At 39.4% G+C, this 24,767-nt stretch overlaps 2 protein-coding genes across 3 annotated transcripts in view; one reads left to right on the forward strand and one right to left on the reverse strand.

The window, feature by feature from the left end:
• Positions 1-24,767, reverse strand: part of SPCS3 (signal peptidase complex subunit 3) — a 58,365-nt gene that overhangs the window by 26,545 nt on the left and 7,053 nt on the right. The window lies entirely within an intron of this gene.
• The window catches only part of ASB5 (ankyrin repeat and SOCS box containing 5), a 99,119-nt gene that overhangs the window by 10,811 nt on the left and 63,541 nt on the right, over positions 1-24,767 (forward strand). Inside the window, exon 2 of one of the 2 annotated variants that reach the window (XM_019651739.1) lies at positions 2,595-2,646. The exons of the other annotated variant lie outside the window; for it this stretch is intronic. The gene's annotated coding sequence lies outside the window, so the exon portion shown is untranslated. The remainder of the gene's footprint in view (positions 1-2,594; positions 2,647-24,767) is intronic. 2 annotated transcript variants of the gene reach the window in all.

A 24,767-nucleotide genomic window follows, 5' to 3' on the forward strand; every position in this document is an offset into this window, starting at 1 on the left:
CAACTATATTCTTTTTAGGGGTATCTAAAGTGTCCATGGAGCACCAAGCTACCTAAAGAAGTTGCTGCAATGGAGTATGTTATAGGTCTGACACACTGAGACTCCAATAGAAAATGTTTTTCAGAAAGAGACTATAAATTATACTGTCCATCATGGAGGGTCATACATTTTTCTCTTTCAATATCTCAGACTGAACCTTGCACATAGTAGATACTAAAAATAAATTCTAATCGAATTGCAATACCCTCCATAGGCATTAATATTTTTGAAGAAATTTCCATGGAAAAAAAATACATGTCATACACAAATAATAAGCATTTAAAGTGTAAATTGATAAAATGTAATAAAGTACAAAGCTAAATTGGGTATGTAGGCCAAGGACAAATTATAGAAGGCTTGATGCCAGGATAATAACTTTGAACATCATCCAGAAGACAATGGCAACCTTTAAGGATTTTAGATCAGTTGAGTATCTGATAAGTAATTTCTTAGAGAAAGATGAGACTGCCAACTGGTAGACCAGGTGAGGGATTATTGCAGTAGTTCAGATGTGAGATCATGAGTGTGTGAATCAAGGTCACGGCAGTGCAAATGAAGTGAAGGAGCAGATACATCTATGGATCCCCCATGATTTCATTCACAGCCTCCAGTCCACTGTCTTTGGCCCACCTGTATGCAGCAGCTCACTGCACCTAGGCCATTTATAGAAACAACGTGGTTTATTCCAAATACCTGCTTTTCTTCTGGGACTCTAGGATTTTGGTATACGCTAGGCAGAGGGTATCTGTGTGACCATTCCCAAGTAAAATCCCTGGGCACTGAGTCTCTACTGCTTCCCTGGTTGATAACACCTCACGTGTGTAGTCACAATCCATTGCTGGAGGAAGTAAGCATGTTTTGTGTGACTCCACCAGGAAAGGAGTCTTGGAAGCTTGTGGCTGGTTTCCTTCAGACTTCTTCCCACATGCATTTTCCCTTTGCTGATTGTGTTTTGTAATCCTTTCACTGTAATAAACCCTGACTGTGATTATGACTCTATCCTGAGTCCTATGAATCCTGGCAAATCAAAAAACCTGAGGTGGTTGTTGGGAACCTCTGACACAAGGACTATCTCCCACTTCATAAATTTTCATATTTAGAATGTCCTTAAGGATTATACCAAAACCCAGGGGAACTTAGCCCCATTCTGTTCTGTAAGGGAGGGAGGAATATTTTTTTTATCCTAAGTCCTATTAATGAACCCAGTCTCAGGTGCTAATACGCACGCATTTTGCCCTGTTGCACCTTGCATTTATTCCACTTGGCCTTCAGATCCCTTACCTTCTCCCCTCTGTTACCAGTGCCTGCCTCAGGCTCTACTTGTCATGTCAACTCATGTAGATACATTTTTCTAGGTTCTTGACCTTGAGTTACCTGTCAGTATTGATTTTCACAGTCTTCTGCTTCCACACACATCCACAGCATTGGATGGGAAGTGCTTTCACTGCTTGTTCATTATCATTGAGTCACTCGGTGGCTTTATCAGATCCTGTGACCTCCCTGTAAGGGGAACGAACCAGGCAAAGTCCATCATTTCAGTCAAGTATATTCTGTGTGTGAACCTATTGCCACTTTCATGTTCCTTATTTACATACGTGAAGCTGAAAAGAATTTAAAATCAGTATATGACAAAGAAGGTTAGAAACATCTGAGTAATACCTAAAATTACTATTTTCTTCTGAGAATTTTTTTTAACTACTGGGAATACCTAAAAAGTTAAAAACCGATATGCGACAAAAAAAGAATAAGGAAACATCTGAATTCTTTATATCCTTACTTTGAAAGGTCTATTTTGAAGAAAATGAAGTTGTTTCAAGAGAAATTATGAGATTTTAGCTTCTGGATGTTAGACTATGTTCAAAGTTTTCATACTATTACACTTCTCTGAATCCTTTATTGGAAGGAAGCACAAAGCACCATTCAAGTGATTTGAATATACTACTAACACTGAAATTCTTGGAGCACAAATTCTGCTTCTGTGGTTTAATTATGTGTTACATTGCAGGAGTCAGTCATAAGCGTATGATATTCTAGGAGCAGGTGGAAAAGCAAAGGACTTGTGACTTGGCATAAGATCTGTAACAGATGCCAAAAAAATGATCTTGCCATGCGCAATGATTTTACCACAAGGCTGGAAAGACACAGTGCCCCAAGAGTATTCTGAGAACAGTTGTGAGTCAGGCAACAGTCAGCATGCGAGAACTGAGTTATACATGAAGCCCCCCCAGATCTTTCTACATTTACATAACCCATTTGTATAAGGCACGTTTCACTATAAATACTGTATTTAGCAGTTGGTAATTTTTGTGACAACTTTCCTGGGAAAGATCCTAAGTGATTCCAACACCAAGTGATTCTTGACACAAAGATCCCTCGAAGAAAGCAGTGACTAGATCATGTCTGTCTTCTTTTTTCAAACACAGATAAAGACAAAGCAAAACTTTAATCAGTCTACAAACTACATTTCTTCATTTTATCTTTACTGAGCTTTTGGATATAGATGTGAATACAGGGAGGGACATACATGACACTTGCACTTCCCTTTGTTTCAACAGCTTAAAGTGAACTTATGATTCTTCTACCTAGCCTAGAATCAGTGTTTTTAAGGTAAGAATTATTTCTCATGTGTGTAACATCTTTTAAAAGTTATTTAAATGTTTGGGGAGACAATTGCTATTAAAACCAGTAGATGATGGATATCTGCAATATATCTTGACCGTGTACATTAATGCTTACAGAATAATGCTTGATAAATCTTACCTCTAAAGTTGGGTTTTTTAGCCACATAACCTTGACATATTACATGTACACATTGGGTATGATTTTCTGGTTAAAAAAGAAGAACCTGTGTTGGGGAACTTATGATAGTGGCAGTACTCAGGCTTTAGGCAGGTAAATGGTAATTAGGCAAGGTGTGTCCATGCAGGCTATAAGATATCAGAGGGTATTCAGGGCAAGACTCCCAGGTACTACGTTGGATAATCAAGCTGAACTTTGAGGTAGATACCATGGCAGACTTGCTTGCAATCCTCTCTAAGGTGGGGACAAGAATGGGGAGGGAATATGTATTACAATTTGGGATCACACGTGGCTACTCAGAAGTCACTAAGGATGCTCAAAAAGCAAAGCTGTCATAGCTGGGCTCTCAGATCCCACTGAGGGATGTTTGGTTAGCTATGCTGAACTCCTGAGCACAGGGGTGTTGATGTTGCTGATCTTCCTTTCCGCAGTCAGGACCAACTAAACAGCTATGGAATTGAACCTACAGATGATAGGGAGGAGGGCGGTCATGTGTCAGGAGCTGGGAAACAAGATCAGAGGGAGAATATATGGGGAGTGGGAGGGCTGACGTTAAATGCCTATTTTTATTTCTCTTTTAAAACAAACTTTCCATGATTATGTGAAGTGAGTGGACCAAATCTCAAAACTTTTTTTTAATAGATAATTACAATTCTAACCAATACAATACAATACAATACAAATTTTAAAAATGAGTTTTTTTAGGTGGGCTGAGTGGCTCAGTTGGTTAAGAGCTCGCTCAAGAGTGTGAGTTCTGAGCAACAGCAGTTCGAGACCTGGCCTGAGCTGAGCTGCCACTGAGCTGCCAACAGGTGGCAGGATGGCTCAGCTGAAAAAAAATATCAGTTTTTAACTCTCCCAATTCTGTGGACTTTATCAAATTTTTAAAGTTTATTTTCAATCTACAGAGGGTGCCAAAAAATGTATACACATTTTAAGAAAGGAAAAAAAACTATTAAAATTGTAATACTCAATATGTACCAATAAAAGATGAATACGAGTTATGTGTATACATTTTTTTGGCACCTGCGGTATTTGTGTATATAATATTAAGTTGCTCTATAATCATATGATAAGTACTATCTACCTGCAAATGATAATTTTTTTAAATCTACAATTCCAATAATTTAATGTTGTTGAGCTATTTCAACTACTCATTCTTTAGAACCTAGAGCAGCCTGTAGAATAGATACTTTTCCTTGATTAAATGCATTTTGCTGCTTACATTATATAAATGGCCTATCGTAACACTTGGAATAGTATGGGCACTCAGTAAATGAAAGCTATTAGTATCATCATTGCTAATATTGAAACAGGTTTATCTAAACAAATACTTTGAAAGTACAGTTTTATATCTATGCTATCAATGTCACGGTAATACTTTTCCCCCAAGCTCTTACATAATAATCACATTTAGAAAGAAAGGAGCATTGAGATAAATATTAAAACTTAGTGCCGTTGGTGATATGAAGAAACAGTGAAACTAGGAGACAGAAAGTCCTCAAAAATACATTTCAGAATGGGCTATCAAAGACTAGAGATTATCTGTAGGTATAAATTTATTAAGTCAATTATTTAAATTATTTTTTATTCCCTGAAGTGATAGAATGACAAAAAGATGGGGGGTGAGGGGTGGGGAGTGTGTGCAGGTAGTGAGGGGGAAGAGTTAGATAAAAAGAAAACGTATCTAGAAACATGCCCTCGGGAGGAGCGCTGAGGGACTGAAAGCTAGTTGTGAATAGGATTGCCATCTTCAGATAAGAAGTCAAGGTCTCTGATGTTTGGGAAGACATTGCTTCAGTGTTGTCATGCGACAGAAGAGGCTGTTAGAACTGCTTCGGTCCTATTTATGCACCAGCACCCTGTGACGGTGGGAGAGAAGCCGCCCCATGCCTGTCATCTGTGCCCTCAGCTCTGCCGTCATCCCTTTGCAGACCAAGCTATAGCTATAGGTGGCCCAGTATTCAAAGCTGAGGTCATGCCAAAGCTATAAAACAGGTGTTGGATGTAGCTGAAATAATAAATAGTATATGACAAAAACCTAAAGAATGATTCCCCAGCTCTACCTATAGACGCGATCTCTCTGAATGAGCGGGGCTTATTAGTCAACATCATTTTCTGGATAGTTACCATTTATTTACAAGCATGGTGTGAGCCATTTCCCTGACTAGGTAGACGACAATGAACTATCACATCTAGTTGTAAAGCTCATGGCTCACAGCATAGTGGAGGAGATGGACTTTAAATAAGTAACAAATGGTCCAAAATTGTAAGTGCCATGAAGGAAAAGAAGAGTTGGCTAAAAGTGGTTATAACAGGGACTGAGTGGTTAGGGAGGCCAACAGGGACAAGAAAAGAAGACCGTGAACTGAAACGGCTGGAAAACCTTCTCTCACAGTAAGTCACGGGGAAGTAAAGCAGGCTTCTCAGTGGGTGGATTCAGTGCCCCAGCTGTGTCTTCAGGAGCCTGTGTTCTTTCTGCTCTGTTGTCCACAGTATCAGTTTCCTTTAAAGCCTGGGTCTTTTTGTGGTTATAAGATGTCTCAAACAAAATACAAAGTTATTTCCCTCTCACTTAATGATGTTTGTATCTAGGATTACCTGCATTCTTATTCACATGCAGCATGAGAGGGAAAGACAAATGAACTTAGGGACTAAGTCCTAACCTTCAGTCTGATGGAGCCACTCTTGGCAGAAAGGCGGCAGTCCTTCTTGTCCACCAACATCCGTTGTCCTCAGTTTTTAGCAGAGCACATAGCCACCTGGAGTAAAGATTATGTGTCTCAGGTTTCCTTATGATTGGGTGTGGCGGCGTGACTAGGTTCTGGTGCTGACATGTAAATGGAAGGGATTTGTGTAATTTCTGAGACGTGGCCTTACAGGAAGGGGGCATGCCTTTCCGTGTCCCTACTCCCTTCCTGCTGCTTGAATGCGAACGTGATGGCTGAGCATCTGCCGCCACGTACTGATGACACGGCAGTGTGTATCCTGAGTGTTTGACACAGGTGGCACCACCCCAGCCCACGACCATCTCCCTCCTCATTTCTTTCAAATTAGAAGAAACGAATTTTTATTTTATTCAAACCATAAGTTGGCAGTTTTCCTGCCATATGCAGCTCCAAGCTCATACGCTCTCTTTTAAGCCATTTCCCAGACAGAGGGCTGCCACATGCTGACTGACCTGCCAGTCAGTATTCTGCCCTGACTGCAGATGTGGTTAGAGTCCCAGAGTTACAGAGGTTGTGTGAGGGAGGACTGGACAAAATCAAGGTACAATTAGGAAAAAAGAAGGGGTGAAAGGTTGCTGAGTAACTGACCAACAGTGACCACTACAAAAGATTTTGTACCGGGCAAAGAGAGAAGGGCCGATCAAGATAGGATAAAAGTGTGTGTTGAGCCTCTGCACAAGAATGAGCTTGGATGTGGTTGTGTTCAAAGAGCTGAGAGAAAGTCAGTATGATAAATGATCGGGGAAATAGCATGAGACTGTTCAGATTATGTAGGATGCTATTGCAAAGCTATACCCATGTTTCCCAGAATTGTTCTGGTTTAACCATGTTGTACTGGAAAAATTGAAATAGTCTTTTCTTTTACTTTCAAACTGTCCTTGTTTGGATAATAAGTTCTAAGATTATGCTACATATAAAGTCTATATTAAGGAATTTGGACTTTATTCTAAATACAATAGGGGGCTCTTTTTCCTCATTTTGTCTCAGTACAGACATCAGGCTTTTCTACTTGTCTCAAACTTTATCTTCTAGCTACTCCCTTGTTTGTTTTCCTAGACCAAGGTAGAAAATTCACCCTAACTTGTCTCCCAAGGTCGTCTAGATGCAAAGCACAGATTAAAAACTCATTTCTGCCTCTTCTGAGCCACTTGACATTCCCCATAAGATTGCTTCTCTCTCCCTGTATTGCTAATCCAGCAATATAATTATAAGCAATCTTGCTATGTTGTAATATACTTTATGTTTTAAATATTCTTGCTTATGGCATTTTTTAAATCTTCTCAAACTTATTTTGATTGACCTTGTAGCCATCTTGTCTTCTTGACCTTTGGCGAGTTACTGTCCCTTACCTGGGCCTCTTTCCTTATTTGTAAAATAAGTTAGGGGCTGGCCAAGTGGCTCAGTTGGTTAAGAGTGCGAGCTCTGAGCAACAGAGTCGCCAGTTTGATTCCCACATGGGCCAGTGACGCTGCACCTGAGCTGAGCTGCTGCTGAGCTGCCAACATGTGGCAGGATGGCTCAGCTGGTTAGAGCACGTGCTCCTAGCAATTAGGTTGCTGGTTCCACTTCCGCATAGGATGATGGGCTACACCCACCTGCAACTAAGATTGAACACGGGCACCTTGAGCTGAGCTGCCACAAGCTGCTGATGGGTGGCCGATGGTGTCTGGACTTGGAGCTGAGCTAGCTGCACCCTCCACAACTAAGACTGAAGGACAACAACTTGGCTGTTCCCCTTCCCCAGTTCCCCAACTAAAAAAAAATATATGTTATTAATGCTATTACCTTATAGGGGCTGTCTTAGTCCATTAGGGCAACCATGACAAAATACCACAGACTGGGGAGCTTTACAACAGGAATTTATTTTCTCTCAGCTCTGGAGGTTTTAAGTTCAAGGAGAGATAGAGAGAGAGGGAGGGAGGGAGGGNGGGTGGGGAGGGGAGAGAGAAAGAGAAAGAGAAAGAGAAAGAGAAAGAGAAAGAGAAAGAGAAAGAACAGAAGGTGTTGATGAAAGTCATAGAGAACAAGCCAGGGAGAACAAGGAAGCTGATGAGGAAAAAATATTGCTTTACGTGAAGGAGTAGCAAGCGCAAGACACTACCACCACTTCCCACCCCAGTTCCTGCAGTAGGAGAAAGCCTTTCTATGCATGTGGATGGAAAGCCTTTAACAAAAAAATCACAGAAACAAAACCACCAGCACCCACAAAATGTCTCTTACTTGAGAGTCAGCAGTTCTGCTATGGGAACGTGACACAGGCCCCTGGGGGGACAAAACTTCCTGTTTGTTTCAGAGCTCCCATAAAAGCCTTAGTCTCCCAAGACACAGAAATGTGTATGATATACAGAAAGTGAATGTTTACTTTAACTTCCCCTAGAAACATTTTACTCTTCACATACCAGGACAATTAGATCTCTGTCTGTTTGTCTAGTTAATTGCTCTGATGTGAAGGGATAATAAAACATTTCCTGCCTCCTAGAGAGGGCCAAAGGAGTGACAGCTGGACTAGGCCCCTTAAGATCCCAAGGTGCCATGATGACTGGAGTCCTCTCTTAGATATTTACATTTCAAAAGGGATGAAGCCCAGGCCAAGGAGACATTTCTAGGTTATAAAAACTGGGACATGGGTTTATCTAGAAAGAACATGTTTATATTCCATAAGGTTAGGATGAAAACCCAACATCCCTCACATCCCAAAGGAACAAAGATTTGGTTTTGGTTTTGGTTTTGGGTTCTCCCTCCATTTTGGAAGGAGAGGGTCCGCTGTCTCAAGTATATAAGAGGCGAGGCTCTATTGTTCTCTGACCCTCACCTGTGGAGTACCCGGCCACTCTTGAAGGAGATAGTTCTGTCTGGCTTTTATCCCTTTTCTCTATGGGTAAGGTTTAGGGAATAGAGTCCAATGTGTTTATTATTTACTGCAAAATAATATGAAAACTGTCTGATTCAGAACAATTCACATGCGCATTCAGAATAAACTAATGAAAACGAATATTGAAAATTCAAAATCCCCCTCCCCTGCCTTGCCAAAATGGTTCATAAAGAAGACAAAGTATTTTCCTACGTAACAGCAATAGTTGCGAATACAGATGACTCAGGCCTAGAGGTAGATGGTGCCAGGGCCTCAGGTGACAGGTGCAGGCATAGACAGAAGATGCCACAAAGGTACTCAGGAAGAACCTTTGGCCTTCACCCTAACTGCCTAAAAGAATTCAGGTAGAGGAACTAGGTGAGATCGACAGGGAGGAACCTAGCAAAGCCTGCTAAAGTTCCTGTCTGTGTCTCATTCTTTCTATATGGCCCAGGAAACACTTGTGTACCAAACATTTGCTTTTTTCATCTTCCTGGTAATTGCTCTCCTTCTTTTTGAGGTCCCTGACCCTACCCCCTCCTCCTTAGCTCAGGATGGCTCATAAGCCTCTTTTTTTGCCTTGAGTGTCTATGGAATCTCTCATGTTTATGTGGATTCCCCAGACATATGTAGTTACATTTGATTTTCTCTTGTTAATCTGCCTCATATCAATTTAGGTTTTAGACCAGCCAGTAGAACTTAGAAGAGTAAAGGAAAAAAAATTTTCTCTCCCCAAGAGTAGACTATTATCAGTGTTTTAAGATAAATTTTTTGGTTGCTTCATATGTTTACCATTTTGTGAGTCATTTTGCTGCTCACCTTCATAATGCATTTTCAGATGTGGACTAAAGCACTACTATTTGCAGCACAGCTATTTAGTATAGATCTCAAAATGAGGAATACCTGTTGGCATCTGTCATAGTTGCCTAAGTAAAATCAAAATATTTAATAATATCAAATGTTTGAAGGCAACTTGTTAGATAATGTAGTATAAAAATAGATAAATTGACATTTTTATTTGTAGTCTACAGTCAGCCTACACAATACTTTTGTTCAGTCAATGTGTTATGAGAATTAAATAAAATAATGTATGTTAAATTTTTTTAGAAATAACATTATATAAGTGTATGTATATATATATATATGTTTATATCCAAAACCAGTATATATGTATATATAAATGTAATAGAATTATTATTCTTAATCATATATTATTAGATTACTCAAAAACCCATAATTTTCAATTAAGCCAACCATGTTAAAGAGTAAGAGCTTGTTGAATAGGTCATGAAACACTTGTTTAATGTTTCCACTGTGTTTTTTTTTTTATATCTGATCCTCATTATGCTACAGAGATTTTTATCTCCATAGAAGACTTGCTTTAATGAAGACTTGTTCATTTATTATCTGTTTTATTGTTACCTAAAACAAGAATGTTTAGTAACAAAGAAGGGAACCTGTTGAAAAGAAAGTTGAAAATAGAATGCAAATTCTCTATCATTATTGAAAGGATTTAATCAGAGCTTCCTACCAGAAACTGTAATAGATAGTTTGCAAAAAGCTGCTTTGGAAGACACGACAATGACTGATGGCAATCAGCCTACTTCTGAAAATTCATATGCAGAGAGATAAATTCTAGAAGCAAAGAAGCTATAAAACCCTAATGCCAGCATACTGAGCCCAGCTATTGAGGCTGGTACCCAAACATGTCTCATGGAAAGATTCCTTACTGTGTCTGATTCACCTAGGAGTAAATTATTTGAAGACCCGGTGGAATTAGAAAAGAAGCATTTCATCTGTGTAGATCTGATGCACTATAAGCAAATCTCTTAAGCAGCAACCCTCTCCAGTGAGCTTAAATAACCAATTATAGTTTTATTGAAAGTCTTTTTCATATCTGATGTTGCCAAAAAGCAGGTTAACAGTTGACCCATTCCTGAAGATATTCGTGCAGATTCTTAAGTAATCATTATTCATAAGGAACATTCTAAATCAAGCATCTGCAATCCTTTTTTCTAAATTTATCACTTCAGTTGTCAGGATGTATTATTCAGCAAAAAACTGAGTATATTGATGATGGACTCAATAGAGCTTAATCCTGAGAGAAGATATAGGAATGCTAATTACAGTGGACATCTGTCAGTGTCTACCTAAATTTTTTCAATGCTTTCTCTCTATGGTTATAGTCTCCACACTATGCATTCTGCCTCCCCAACACAGCATCCAAAAGACTACATTTCCCAGAACTCCTTGCTGACAAGGTACAGACATGTGACTTATATTTCACCAATCAGATACAGCTTAATGAACCTTTGATTTGATTGTCTACATGAGAAAACAGGGAGCTGACATCCATATTTGCAAGCGTGGATGTTTCTAAGTTTGAGGATGGGTGAAGCAGCTTCTGGTATTACAGCAGAGGCAGTGTAGTTTTAGTTGTCACTGGTGCCAGCAGTACCTTCTAGATCACACTGTAAGCAAAACTGGTCTGCAGCCACTCCCTTAACAATTCTACCTGTGCTATTTAATTCCAGTCATGCACAAATGCTGACCTTGTATAACCTATTTAAAAATGACATTTTGTATCATTAGACTTATCAGTACATGTTTATTTTCTGGAATACCAAGCCATTGTTGATTTCTGAAACTGCTGATGCATTAAAATGAACATGAACCATGTTTTCTTACTTTTTGGTAATTCAGTTTACAGTGTTTAAGCTCAGCTTAGTTACAAAGTGCCAGATGGCAACTAATTGCCAATAACTCATTAGGCAAACACTATGCAATATACAGAACCAAAATATGGAAATCAATCATCTGTGGCTGTGTTTTTAAGTTTATACTGATTACATATTTTGGGGGGAATAATATTCTAAAATAAAATCCAAATATATTTCATAAGATATTTAGCACTGGAGTCTTTTCTCAGTACTCTCTTTTATACAGTTGCATCCAAGCTTCACAAAGCAGTGTCAGATTCTGGTGCCCTAAATTTTCTGCTACTATTATCTCCAAAATTTCATTGTGCCATTGTTTTCGTGTTATTCTTCAATGCCTTTCTTTCTTTCACTATCTAGCTGCCAAAATTCTATTAATTCCACTTCTAAATATATCTTGCATTGATGTACTGTTCTCAATTTTTACTTCCGTTACCCTAGTTCGGGCCATCGTCATCTCACCTGGACTGTTATGTTTTCACTAGCCCTCTGGTGCTATTCCTGCTCTCTCTAGTTCTGTACACACCAGCTTTTATGAAAGCCTTTCAATCTCCTTCCATTTAACTTAGAATAAAATCCCTTTAGTTACTGTGATGTTGCAGTTTGGGTTCCTCAAGAAGTCTCTGGGATGGAGCCTGTCATGCAGGGCTTTAGTAGGAAGCAAGGCAGTTCCCGAGAGGTCTGCCAGCTGAGGACAGTCAGCAGGCAGCACCACTAGCTGGGAGAAGCAATGCTTCGACTCGGAAGGGGAATCTGGGTGGTACATCACAGCGTCTACTGTCCGTGGCCCCACAACAATGGTCCCTGCCCACTTGTGCAATACCATCTCATGCCATATACTTCCCTCACCTGTACTTCCAGCACAGTGGCCATTTGTCAGGTCCTAGGAAACCAAAATCCTTTACTGCCACAGGACCCTCTGGCTTCTCTCCTGTGCCCAGAATACCTTTCCCCAACTCTTAATGAGGCTGGCTCTCTCATTCTTCAGGTTTCTGCTTAAATATCACTTTTCCCAAACCATGTCCCCTCACCTCCCTAATTGTGGGTAATCGCTGTTATTCTTTGTCACAACACTGCATTTATTTCCTACATTGCACTCATTACAGTCTTTATTTATCTTTTAAATTACTATTACTTGGCTTCTCCACAAGAATATAAGCTCCATGACAAAGGGGAAACCTGTTTTGCTCACACTTGCCTTGCCAATGTCTAACACAGTGCTGGCACATAGTAGGTACTTGATAAATTTTATTGAATGAATGAATATAAATCTTTAGCATGTTTTCAACGTTATGGAAGCTTCATGACTGCCTGGCTCAGGCTGATCAAGTCGATTGTATCAGTCAGACAAGCTAAATAATGCTGTGGTAACAATGTTAAAACCTCGGTGACCTTAGAAGTGCAAAGGTTTACTGCTTACTCTGTATTTCCCTGCTGGGGTAATGGGAGGCTCCATTCTATATTGTCTTCATTCAAGCTCCCAAGCCAAGTGATTTCTTGCTTCCAGATTTGCTGAGGCAAGAAAGAGGGAATGTGGTGAATTGTGCACTGGCGCTGTAAGCTTCCCAGAGGTGACATACATCTGCTCAAATATCATTGGTCAAAACAAGACACATGTTCATGCCTCAGTCCGGAGGGGATGGAGGACAGTGTGGATTCCAAATTAGTGTTGCCTCTCAGGATGCGAAAACGATGACCAAAAAGAAACTGTGGAATCTAATCTGTTTAGAGCCCTTGACACAAGTTTTGGCTTTTGTGATGAAATTACACTTTTATTTCTGGGACGGTCACATTATGTATGACATATCTGGGCACACTACATAAAATTATTAATGGGAAGTCACTGGGAGTCTCAAGTGACGCTACTTGGCATTACCCATCACTGACACCCAAATCCCTGTGGAAAAAAATAAGGGACCTAAGAAAACACATTGATATTTGAGAATCACTCCAACAGGGAAAAATAAAATCTGCTTTTGAAATAAATTTACAAAATTACTCCAAGAATTTCTAATTTTATCTCAAAGCTGTATTGTAACCAACAATTAATTTTAGCATTTGGATTGCCAGAAAGTATAATTTATGGAATTATTTCTTTAAATGCCTCACTTGAGTTTAAGGAATTGTGGAAAGAATCTTTTCCAAGTTTTCAACCAGCTGTGTGTGTGTGTGTGTGTGTGTGTGTGTGTGTGTGTGTTTGCATATACATGTGTACTGATGATTGTATGATGTATTTCAGGGACATTGTAGCAATGACTAACACTAATAATTTATCAAAGCAACTGTAAAGTAACTATTAAAAGTACAAGAATTATTACAGTAACTGTCTTACTAGAAATACACAATATTGTTGCGATAAATTATAATAACAATAAGTAAATTAACAATTGAGCTATTCCTACTAATGAGTTATTCAGGCACAAGATAAGGACAAAAGAAATGAATTAAAAACAGTGCTTGACATATAGGTGTGTGGTTACTGGAAAGTCTATCTGTTTGAAGAAGATTTACATGATAATTACTTCACAAGGTCACCTCACACAGTTATACAAGGCCTATAACATAAATCTGATTAGCAAACTTCCCCAGACTTTTATTGATGAAACAAATCAACACTCCACTAAGACTAAATGCATCTTGACCCAGTGGACATTAATTGATAAAGTGGATTATCATGAGACAAGACTGAGGAAGCAAAAAGCCTCAAGACTTTATATATAAAAAAGTTCCTGAAATGGGATGTCGTTGGGGTATTTATTCCAATTAAACTAGGGAATAAAGCTGCCCTCTGTTTGACTGTGACCTGGTTATGGTAATTCTTTACTGTCTATTTATGAGAGTGTATTTTTATATCTATATACAGATGTGAAAGAGAAAAATGGGTTGCCAACTGATAATGATATTCATGACTCCTGGAGGCCCAATAAGAATCATTTTTACTAGCTCATAGTCCTCCCAAGAATTCAAAGTTTACTCTTTATCTTCTCAAGTCTCTGTAAATAATTTTTTGTTTGTTTGTTTTCCCTGGGAAAGCTATGGATTAAAATTTGGGTATAATTTCCTTTTAGTGTTTGAGCCATTTGAGCCCACTTTGTTTTACCATACAAGAACGTAGTTTCCGTGAGGCTAAAGGATGTCTTGTTGTCATTGTATTCCTAGTTGACATATAGAAGGCCCTCAATGAACTTGTTTTTATTGAACAATGAACACCAGAGATGTGATGGAGTTTGACCAGAATCTTTCTATAATAATAAAGGCCAATTTTGTCAGACTTTTCTTTTCTCTGCCTTAGTTGTTTGTCCACTTTTAATGCTACTCAACCTAGCAACAGAATTTTTACATTTTCTTACATTTTATATATACTGTAATTGTTTATGAAACCCCACCAAGAATCAATGCCTATTCTTGTATTGCATATATTAAAGGAAAGACTCAAGTATTTTTATTACCTTTATTTCAAAGGATGTTGGCATAACCCTTTTAATAAGTACTATAGTTTATTGAGTAAATGGCACAGAGCTTTAGCTTCATTCCTTCATCCTTCTGCCTGTAGAATATGTTTAATAAATGAAAGTAATATAAAGTGTAATTCCTCTGCTAGCCTGCCAATCCTTTGAGAACTCTTAGATATTCTTAACATTTAACATGGGCTCTTTTGAGGCAAATACTTTGTCGGAACTGCTGATGCTTTCCGTAAGTATAGGAACTCGTTCAATCTGTTTCTCCCACTCTTTGTTGAGTTCCCCTCTTTCCCATCCCCTGCATTGAGAGACTAATCTGTTAAGTATGGGGAGAAAAAAGCCTGGACATGTCCACCTCTAGTCTATGTCCTATGTCTTAGGAGCCAGTGTCTTACCAGGAGGAGGTGTTCTCTGCTGTTCCTCCAGGACCAAGCTCTCCCCTGCACCATGGAGCAATCTGCTTCACTCCAGAACTGCCAGCAACTGGATGGATAATGTCTCCTAATTCTTAGAGTAAATGTAAGAGTCAAATGGATGGTATCCTTCAACCTAGCCTTTACTGGGAATAAAAGTGATGGTTTGACCCCCATCTTTCTTACTATTTGTCTTCTTCCTTTGGGAGAGATAAAAAGCATTACTTATTGGAGCTCCTCGAGACCTTATCATTTTGTTACATTGGCCAGGATGACTATGAAATAAGTTATAAGGAACAAAGCCCAACATGGAGTCATCAAAGCCTGGGCTTGGGGCTTCGACATTATGTATGGTGACCTATTATCAGGGCCAACTGTAGACTCAGTAGGTAGGCATGATGCCTAAGCCATGATACTTTTAGGGGCCCCAGGAAATGTTTCATCTTTTAAAATCTGAAGAAAAGAAATAGATATAATCCAGTTTGGATTTGTCTTTATATCAGTGCAGGCGTAAACTATAAGTTTTGATGTTTTTTAATATATTTTTTAAATTTTTATGTCAGGAGTCACAGAAGACAAAATACCCAGGGGTCACAAAAAGGCATAATGCAGCCCTGCTTCATGGTCTATAGACGCTTTTATGTAAATGCTCAGCCCTTTACAGGGGTGCAGTCAGCTTTTCACTGCTCTGCTAAGTCAAGCTGGCCGTGTGGAGGTTGACCCCGATGAGTGCATGTAGTTTCTCTCTCTTCCATCCATGGGTGAGTGGCTCCTCCTCATAAAGGTAGAATTGCAAGCACATGAGACTTCAAGCAAACAGCACTTGTTCAGCGTCTCTCTGAGGCAAAGTCACAAGGACATCGGCAAAGCTGCCCCCCCGGGATGTAGGTTGCTACAGCTTACCCTGGAGGTGCCGTTGGCAGACATTTGCAGACTGTGGGGTATCAGCAGAAGCTAGTGGGACAGAGCTGGAACAAGGATTCGTGATAGAGAAATAACTCTTTCTGTAGACACACCTCTTAGTTATTAGAAGGCAGGACGTAGCTGTTGCTTTTAGAATGTAGGACAGCTGACTGCTTTGCACTACAAAACACTAGTAAGGTTCTAGAATTAAAATTGGGATGCCCCCAAATTCTACATTTAAGTGCAAACTGGACTGAAGAACAATAACTTTGAATTCATGTGGCTTGTCCATGGAATCAGATACAAAAATAATCAATGGATAAACTTCAGAGTGACAGAGTGGGTGGGCACGAAGACTAGAGCCAAGCTGCTGTTCAGATCTGCGCCACCCATGCTTGAGATTTTAGAATTCAAAGTGGAGAAAAGAGAGTTTCTGGAGAAATTTATATAGGCCTCTCAGAGAACAGGCCTTAAAAATCCCCAAAGTAGCTTTCAATGCAGGAGTTTATTGAGGGTGATTTTACAGTTGGAACCAATGTGGAGAACTCAATGAACACTTTCCCTGAGATACAAGTTTCTTAAACCTCAGCAATTCCACAAGGAAAGACAGTGGGAGCAGCCTCTGAAGCACAAGACTAAAAATGTCTGCTCACAAGACACAGTGGAGCCCCTGTTACCATATAGAGCTCACACACAAACGCTGTAAGCACTGGAAATGTGTGGCTCAAAAGAGAAATGGGAATTACGATGTTTTACTGGGTGGTAAGAAAAGCAACCCTAACAAGACTTGTGCTGACTAGAACTGTCTCCATGGCAAATTTCAAATCTGCGTAAAAAAGAGCTTCAGTGCCATTAATGTCACTCTGAGAGACGAGGTAGTGTGTATGGATGGGCTTTTCCTTGTAGATGTAGTAAATTCATAGTACCAAAATTAAGCTCTTGTTGAGAAATTTCCTCTAAGTTCACAGTTGTGGATACTGTATAATTGGCATCTTTTGATAGGCAATCTGCTGAAGATACAACCCAGATTTTTTTTCCATCTACCCTCCCACGTACACATACTATTGAGTTTCTGCCATCACTTTTGGCAGCACTAATACTGGGTTCTAGGAATGTTATTTTTCCTGAGATCATTGCCAGAAGCAGGGAATTGGTTTTCTGCCTCTTGGGGGTTATGGTGCTAGGTCTGTTGATAATCTTTTATGTCCTACTATCTCTTTGATCTCTTTGATAAGTGAGGAACATCAGAAACTTGGCATTGAACTAATAAGACTTTTGATGCCCTGAAGGCATTACAGTCATTCAAGTGAAAATCTAAGCTGTAGCTGTTTCAAGAACTTCAATTCTCCCCAGGTCCTGAGAAGTCCTCTGACTTAGGCTGGGCAGAACAAAAAATTAATAAAATCACGTTTGCCTCTTAATTTAGCTGGAGATTATTTTTTACTTTGAACTTGAAACTCACAAGAGCAAGTGATTTTAATTTTGGACTCCAACCCTTTTACACATGAACATGCTAAGAAATGTATTCCCTTTTCAAAACTTGTAAAATTCAACAACATATTGAAAAATGCATAAAACAAATGTATATCTTAAGAAATTATTATAAAGTGTTAATGCAGGTTCAAAAAATAGGACATTTCCCCCCTTCCATGTGCACCTTCCTCTTCACACCTGCTCCCCACAGATAACCACTAACCTGGTAAACACTGCCTAGCTGCTCTCATTATACCGTACTTTGCTGTGTATAGTGCGCTCTTTTTTGCCCAAATTTGTGAGGGAAAAATAAGGATGCACATTATACATGGGTAGTACTAATTCCATATCTATATAAATATTTTTAATTTTTATTTATGCTTATGAACTAAAAGTGTAACTCTAGAAATCAATAATGATATCCATATGTAAAATAATACCCTGGAATATAATTGGTTTTGTTGAACTTATGATGAACTTGCAACAACGAAGACTTCTTGGCCTTCTATGATGCATAAATATCATAAATTTGTTACTGGTACATTAAATTTTTTGTACCATAACATGTAAAAAAATAAAAGCTAAAATTCCTTTATAATACAAAAAGCAAATACCTAAATGTAAGCAAATAAAAATTTGAATAAAAAAATTAAAACAAAAGATTTTTTTCCCTGAAAGTTTGGGCCAAAAGTGTGAGTGTACATTATACACGGGAATGCATTATACACAGCAAAATAGAGTACTTTTACTACATAAGTGTGTCTTATATGCCACTGAGTTGGCTCTGACTCCTGGTGACCCTATGAGTGAATGGTGTCCACAATGTCCTGTTCCAACAGCCCTGCCCAGCTCCTGGAGACTCATTGCCTATGACTCCTTTTATGGAGTCAATCCATTTCATATTTGTTCTTCCTCTTTTTCTGTTGCCTTCTATTCTCCCCAGCATTGTTGTCTCTTCCAAAGAACCCTGCCTTCTCATGATGTGCCCAAAGTAGGACAGCTTCAGTTTTGCCTCCAGGAATGTTTTAGGCTTAATTTGCTGTAGGCTCCATTTGTTGGTCTTTCTGAAATGCCAGCGTGTTCATAGAGCTCTCCTCCAACATCATGTTTCAAATGAATCCATTTTCCCCCTATCAGCCTCCTTCACTGTCCAACATTCCCATCCATACACAGTAATCAGGAGCATGAGGTGTGCATGATCTTGGTCTCTAACAACACATCTTTGATATTAGTGATCTTTCCGAATTCTTCCATTGCTGCCCTTCTAAATCTCAGCCTTTTCTTGACTTCTTGGCTACAGCCTCATTTGAATTGATGACTGAACCAAGGTAATAAAATATTTAACAATTTCTATTGTCTTCATGGACTAAGTTTACGTTGTGTATTTCTTTTGCAGTCATGATTTTTATCTTCTTAATGTTCAAATGCAGCCCTGCTTTGGCACTTTGTTCTTTCACTTTCATGGAAGTCATTTCAAATCATTGCTACCTTCTGTCAGTAAGATGGTGTCATCAGTATATCTTAAGTTATTGCTACTTCTTCCACCAGTTGTCACTCCTTCCTCTGATCTAGCTGAGTTTTTCATATGATATGTTCTGCTTACAAATGAAACGGAGATAAAATGCACCGTGGTCTGACACCTGTGCTACAGGAAACCCTTCTGCCTCTCCACATTCTGTCCTGACAGTGGCTTCCTGCCCACAATACAGATGACGCATCAGGACAACAACGTGCTGAGGCAGCCCATTTCTTTCGGAGCAGCTCATAGCTTTTCATGTTCCACATAGTCAAAGGCTTTACTGTGTCTATAAAACATGGACTAATCTTCTGAAATCCTCTGGAGCGCTCCAGTATCCAATGAATGTTTGCAGTTAGATCTCAAGCGCCTCTTACTTTTCTGAATCCAGCTCGAACATCCTGCTTTTCTCACTTCGCATAAGATAGAAGCCTTTGTTGCATCACCTTGAGCATCACTTTACTTGAACTTCATATAAATAAAATGATGCCAGACTTTTTGGGGGCCATATAAGGAATCATTTCCTCAACATTATGTTTGTTGGAGTCATACATGGGTGCAGCTGCAGTTTGTTTTCCTAATGAATTAAGTGCTTGGGCCTAGTTCCCTGACAGTTTGGCTAAGCTGAAACCAGATGGTGTCCATTGGGCTGCTGCGGAGTTCAGCCTCGATGCCTGCAATGCCGACCTGAAACGGATGTGGTCTCTTCACTCAGTGGATGGAATTCAATTCCATTCTCGTAGCTCTGGCCAATACTCCCCTTAATGAGTCTCGTTAGATTTTTACTGATTCTTGGGGCTGTTGCCAATGGCCTCGTTTGGACTGCCACTTGGAAAACCACAAACTGGCACATTTAAGACACTCCTCTTTGAAACAACGAACTATGGAAACAAATGGTTTTCCTAAATGAACCATCTGGGTCATTCATGTGGATGCCCATGGCTCATTCTGATGAGACCAACTCAAGCCACTGAGTCTGTGCACCTGATTTGCATATAGTGCTGCTGGATCCACCATCGCACTGAACATGGCGGCACATCCACAGTAATAGACAGGAAACAGCAAAAGATTCTGTTCTTGATGCAGAGGCTAGCACTACACCAGACATGTTTCTGCTGACATTTGTCTCCCAGTGAGGGAGGCTGCAGGGCCTGGAGCAATCCCCGCCCACCTCAGGCAGATTGACTACATCAGAACTGTGATGCTCTCCTAGACCCATCAGTGCCTCACTATTGTTAATTTTTTTTTCCTGTTTATGATATTGTCTGTTTTTCCAGTCCAATCAGCTAACCACTGTGGCTCTAGATACTAATCTGTGCCATGTATTCAGCTTTCTGGACCATTTTCAGTCTCTCGGTGGTGTGCTTCTTATCACAAAAACTAGTCAACAGTAGGTGAATGGTCAAGGTATGTGATGAACCTTCCATGCTTCCTGTCACCCACAGTCATCTGATACTGTTGAACGTTTGAACAGCTTCCTCAATAATAAACTAAAAAAGAAACTTTGAGTTACCTCCCTCACCTCCTCCTGATCTGAACACTTAGTAAGGCAGACTGGTCACTGAATGTGGCTATCTCCAGAAAAGGAACATTCCCTTTCATCTGCTTCCTGGGTGACGATCAGAATGAAAGGAATGGGAGTTATACAGATACATTTTGAAAGTTCAGGATTCTCCCCTGACCATTCCTAGGCACAATGCATCTCTCTTTCCCCTTAATAACAATCGAGTCTGGTCAGTACACCTTCCTGGTGACAGCCCAGCCAAAAGGGGCCCGTGGGGTTTCAAACTGAATTCTAGTTGAGCTGCCTGGATACACTTTTTTGGGGTTGCAGGGTCCTAGATCATGAGGATAATAATGATTGGTTGTAGACATTGCTTGCCATGTCCCACTACAATGGCCCACATAGGCTAAACTTGGAGATGTAATAGATCTTTGTATGAAAATTCCCTTGTCCCTATTACATCTGACCCTTATGGACAAGAGGTCTGTGTGAACCGAGGATGATTGGAAAAAGGTGAAGTGATAGCTAATGAAATGGAGTAAGACCACTCCATTTGTGTGCCAGTGGAGGGAGAACTACAACCTGAGCACATTAAGAGAGGACACCTTAGACCAATAAGGGAAGGACGATAATGATCTTCACCCTTCAGATCTGCCCCCAGAGCCTTCCTCACACAGAAAAATGGCCTGTTGCAGTTTTCCCGAACTATTGAAGGCACCTTCAGTTTACCAGATGGCTGGATCTGGCATCTCCAACCAAATGGTTCTAACCATAGTTTGACCGCTGTTCCCATTAACTATAATGAGAAGGCTATTGAAAACAGGAGGGGACAGCCTTGGCTCTTGCAGCTCTTGTCAATACCTCTGATGTCTTCTGCACTTCGACTTCCATAGCTATCACTCAGCTTTTCCATGGGTGGGTGACAGCTAGTATGGACAAACCAAACAGATTTCCTTAACTGCCCTTAGGCAGTCTCTTCAAAAATAATGACTGAACTCAATTATCAAAGTAAACTGGGAACCCTACGATTTGCCAGCCATCAGAAGGCCATGTCTGAGGCACAATCAACCCGAGTCCCTCTTCCCCAAAATAATGTATCACTTGGGGTTGCCCAACAACTGTAAACCACACCTTCTTTGCAGGAGAACCATGAGCATTCTCGGGGTTATACATCTTGTGTGGAAGCCAGACATTAATTCACCTCCATCTTGAAACCAAAGTGTTTTGCAGCTAAGGAGTGATTTAGAAAACACTGCCAGTAGACCATGTAGCCCTCAAATGACTCAGAGATCTCTCCAAAATGAGGCTACCCTTGATTACTTGGGAGTTGCTTCCCAGAGAGATGTGACTCACTATGCATACTCTCAGGGTAATTATTCCTGCAATGAGAGTCTTGCATTGTGAAAAGGTAGTTCAAAATTTGTCCCTAACTTTAGCCAAAATGATCAATGAAACTACCTAAGTCCTGGAAAGCAGGCACTGATATTTTGCTGGACTTGTTCAGCCGGTTGGGTCCAGGACTCTGGGAGCAATGGTTGATATCACTACTGCAAGGTTTTCCTCATTCTGCTGCTTGGAGTCTTGTTAATAGCAGCCTTAACGACAAGCAGTATGAGACAAATTGGATGGATTTGGTCCCAGCCTCTGTTGATGAGATTAGTCACAATGGCTGACAGAGTAACACACTCATGAGAAAATTAGCCCGAAGCCTAGAAGGTGTAGAAATGTTGAAGATGTTGCCACGTAATTACCACAGGTCTCTTGCATCTGTGCTCTTCTAAGCAGAGGCACTTGCTGCCTTTTTTTTTTCTAGACTATCTTTTTAAGAATGTTTGTACAGCAAATAGCCTTGGGACATAGAGATCAATGTGTTTTTCTGGAACAGAGGGCAGGTTTGTGTATTACACATTATAGTAAAGCTAATATTCTTCCTTCAGGCTAAAGTTTAGGCAGGCTTACTGCCCATTACAAAATACCTGGGTTCTTAAACTTGGAATTTCTCAGCTGTGACACAAACCCACTGCGTTGCCCCGGGAGACTTGGAAGCAAGAGGAATTTATGCAAAGATTATGCTCTTGCTATTTTCTGTGGGGTGAATAATGAAGTCTTTGAATTGAAATCAAGTCTTCACCTAGGAGGCTCATGTGTCCTATGAGAAGCCATGAAACAATGTCAGGCTAACATTGCAAGTAGAGTAAAAACCCAGATCTTTCACAGCTCTTGACCGAGAGGATTTTTTTTTTTTTTAATTAGCCTGCTTGGGAGTCACTGAGCTTTTTGAATTTGTGGATTAATATCTTTCATTCGTTTTGGAAAATTCTTAGCCATTGTCTTTCCAAGTTTTGCTTTGACCATTCTCTTTCCTCTTTTTCTAAGACCTTTATTAAATATGTGTTAGATTTTCTAATTGTACTTTATATTCTTCTTGTTCTTTCATCTATCTCTTTCATCTTGGATAGTTTCTTCTGACTTATCTTCAGATGCACTAACTTTCTTTTAGTTATGTCTGCTCTGCTGATGCACTCATTATTGAGTTTATTAATTTCAGGTATTGTGTTTTCCAGTTCTAAGATATCTTTTATTTTTATTTTTTTTAGCTTTTAAATTGGTGATGTCCTTTTTAAAGATTCTAGTTTTCTTCTGAAATGTTAAAGTTTGGCTTCCATCTCTATAAGCTTAGTAAAATATTTGGTACATGTTAGGTTTCTTGAAATTTCCAGAAACCTATCCAGAATATCTATGGGGCTATTTCTGTTCTTTCTTGTCTGTGTTGGTTCTCATTCATATTGTCACATCTTTTTGTGCATTCCCTTATTTTTGAATGAGTGCTAGATATGTTTGTAAAAATATATATAGAAATAATTTAAAGCCTATAATATTATTTTTCTCCCAAAAGCTTTTTATTGTTTGTTTCTGACAGGTGCCTGTGGGTACTAGCAATCTTGAATCACCTTAATCCAATTTCTGGGATTGACATTTTCTAGACCATGTAGATAGTAGTCATTGAAAAGGGCTAGTTTGCTTCTGGTTAATTCTTACCCAATATTTCACCTCTTTTGGATATCAATTCTAAGTGTGAGCACTTTACTATGCTCCTCAATCTTAGCAGGTCTTGAACTTCAACTTTTATATCCCCTTTCTCCAAGAGACTGTTAGAAGGATAGAGAAAGAGGTTTCTCTGCCACCTCTTCCTGACAGGCTAAGCTCTTCCTGTTCCTAGGGCTAAAGGTGCCCTAAATCCCATGTTCCCCTCTCTGGATTTTTCTTAGGTCCTAAATTCTTGGTCCAGTGATTTCTCACTTTTTAAAAACAGTTTATTGGTACCACCAGAAACATGGTTTTAAAAATTCACCCAGAAAATTTTGTTGTCTCCAGTGGGAAATTTGTTCTGGATTAACTAGCCTGCCATTACCAGAAGCCAGGATTTATTTATCTTTTCAGTGTAGTTTCATTTTATTGCAGTGCAATTTACATAAAGTAAGATGCACGGATCTTAAATGTACAGTTAATGAGGTGTTTTTCTTTTTTTTTCCAAGTATATGTTCCATGTTACCGTCACCGAAATAAAGAGAGATAATGTTCCCATCTTCCTGGAAACTTATCTCATTCCTCTTTGCAGTCAATCCCCCTGCCCTACCCCAACCCCATATAAAAGAACCTCATATAAAAGAAATAACATAATATATACTCTTTTGATCAACTTATGTTTCTGAGATTCATCTATGTTTTGCACATATCAGTAACTTAATCCTTTTATTATTCAACTGTATTTTATTTTATAAATATGTACAGTTTATTTATTCATTTCCTGTTGACGGACATTTGGATTCTTCCCAGTTTTGGTTCATATGAATATATCCATTATGAAAATTTCCGGGATTCAGTCTTTGAGTTTGACTTTCTTGTGGGAATTAAAAGGGCATTCATATTCAAATTTAAGGCATCTCTATGTTATTGGAGATTCTCAAATCACACTAAGGTCCCACCAAGCCACGTCTTCCAACTTAGCCTTCCTCAGTTTGTTTTAGCTGCCACATCTTGTGTTATTTTTAAATGCATTTATTTAACAAATTCTTATAAAGCACTTAGTATGTGCTGAACAGTATTCCAAACACTTTTAAATTCTGTTTTATTTAATAATCCGTTGAAGTAGTTGTGATTAGTATGCACTTCCTACAGGTGAAGAAATGGAAACACAGAATGTTTCATCAACTTGCCGGAAGTCACAGAATTAGCAAGTAGGAGGGTCAGGATTCAAATCCAGATAGCCTGGCTCCAGAGTCAATGCTGCCTCCTGGAAAATATGTGAGCAGGGAATGCCCACAGCATACCTTCAGATGACCTGAGAATAAATAACCTGGC

This window comes from Hipposideros armiger, unplaced genomic scaffold (assembly GCF_001890085.2).
Source record: "Hipposideros armiger isolate ML-2016 unplaced genomic scaffold, ASM189008v1 scaffold_165, whole genome shotgun sequence".
NCBI lineage: Eukaryota > Metazoa > Chordata > Mammalia > Chiroptera > Hipposideridae > Hipposideros > Hipposideros armiger.